Source organism: Anneissia japonica, unplaced genomic scaffold (genome assembly GCF_011630105.1).
Source record: "Anneissia japonica isolate Jap-2015-1 unplaced genomic scaffold, ASM1163010v1 scaffold146_len77423_cov148, whole genome shotgun sequence".
Classification (NCBI taxonomy): domain Eukaryota; kingdom Metazoa; phylum Echinodermata; class Crinoidea; order Comatulida; family Comatulidae; genus Anneissia; species Anneissia japonica.
The window spans coordinates 76,243-78,098 of NW_022715298.1; the positions used below are offsets into that span (position 1 = coordinate 76,243).

The 1,856-nt window shown below is 36.0% G+C and overlaps 1 protein-coding gene across 1 annotated transcript in view; it reads right to left on the reverse strand.

The window, feature by feature from the left end:
• LOC117109219 (monocarboxylate transporter 13-like) overlaps nucleotides 1-1,536 on the reverse strand; it is a 51,194-nt gene extending 49,658 nt beyond the window's left edge. Inside the window, exon 1 of the mRNA XM_033251476.1 lies at nucleotides 1,386-1,536. The gene's annotated coding sequence lies outside the window, so the exon portion shown is untranslated. The remainder of the gene's footprint in view (nucleotides 1-1,385) is intronic.
• Between the last annotated feature and the right edge of the window lie 320 nt (nucleotides 1,537-1,856).

Here is a 1,856-nt window from a genome sequence, read left to right on the forward strand (position 1 = left end):
CATTTACCTTGGACTACCTCAGGATGTGAATTAACAAAAATATTAAAAAGTAATGGTTCTAATATTGATCATTTGGGTTATCTGGAGGCCGTGGGTTCGATTCCCCATCGAATCACTTGAGAATTTTTTTCGTAAGTATTTGGGAACGTACTAAGTATTCGGTACGATAATATGTCAGGTAGTGCAAAATATCACTCCTATGATATTTCCTAACGCAAGCACACATCGTATTACAGTACCTGCTGCTACGTGGAGATCGGATTCAACAATAGTCACTGAGCGCAAGCTCGATAGTCTAGCTCCAAGACCCCGCACTGCGCCCTCCCCTAGGTACGGCACTGCTATTGATATTTGAAGTTAGTATGCCTTAATAATAACTTTCCAATATACTCTTCATATTTTATTTAGTGTGTGTGTGTTGGAAAATGGTAGAAAAAAATATTTTTCACGCTTGTTTTTGTTGTCATTCTACCTGCATAATAAATTCTAGTATAATTTTTGCATATTTATACAACACTCGGACAGATAATTTGAAAAATCATTTATAAAAAAATTATAAATAGTGAGGGTCCCAGAATGCAACTTAGCTTCTAAACCAAGCTAATGACATTTTATCAGGGCATTATGTAGCAGTAAGATATTATGATCAAATGTGACTAAACAACTTTACGTTTATCAATAGCATCCAACCAATTACGTATAGCATTATTGGGGGTCAACAAAGTTCCTGAACGGGGCATTGACGCCCACCTCAACTCCATCATGGTTGGGGCTTAGGTGAGCAAATGTTAAAAATAGGTACCTCTAGATGCCCAGAAATGGCTCTGAGTAGTGTTCTCCACTATTTCCCGACGGAGGGTTCAGGGTTTTCCCCCCAGACCCCGCGCTGATGGCACCGACACTGGTATTTTTCCACTTCCAAAACATATAATTTTATTTTAAAGAAGACAATGCATTAATAGAGGAGAACATGTTATATAGTTGGCTCAGGCAAGCACCCAGGTTTATAACTGAACTCAGAAGTTAGTATAGCTTATTATGCCTTATAATGACCACAATCAATTCGTTTTGTCCAAATAATTCAGCGTATTGCGAATTTCATGGTGGAAAAAATTGTTCCACTGTTTTGTTTTTTTAATTGTCAATAGGTAATTAACTGCATTGAGATATAGGCCTATTTAAAGATTAAAAATCTCCTTTACTTGCTTGGGAGTCGATTTAAAAAAAATAATATTAATATTCTTGATTAAAGCTTTGAGGTATGCTGCCCACGCCAAATGACGTTTGCCCTGTGAGAAAACAGTAGATACTGTAATCTACTGAACAGGCTTTCCTGTACAAAGAATAAATAACTAAATAAAATAAAACCAATCGAGTAAACTCACGTTTTGAAAGGCTTAACAGTCGGTACTCTCCTCAGAATGATACTTGAGCCATTCCAGCTAATCCTAGCAAAGAGGCTCAACTTATTAGACTGGGCTACTTCGTCTTACATTGGTTGTATGGTACTGTATTTGCTATGTCGTGTGATTAACAGGGCCCAGCATAGGCCAATTCTATACATTTTGATCCTAGAGGGTTAATAGGGCCAACCATTAACATTGATACACGCTATTGCTTTTATTCAATAAATAGGCCTCCGGCATTTTAACATAATAAAAGATACAAATACACAAAGTGAGGATTTCTAAATATACATTTATATAATTATTTGCATAACATACATAGTATTGACAATATTCGGTGGTCCAGTGGTTATGGCTCCACGTTAGTAAATTTAAATGCCGTATAAAAAAAACAGTGTACATTGAATTAAAAGCAAATGAACGAATAAACGATATACTATAAATACTGTA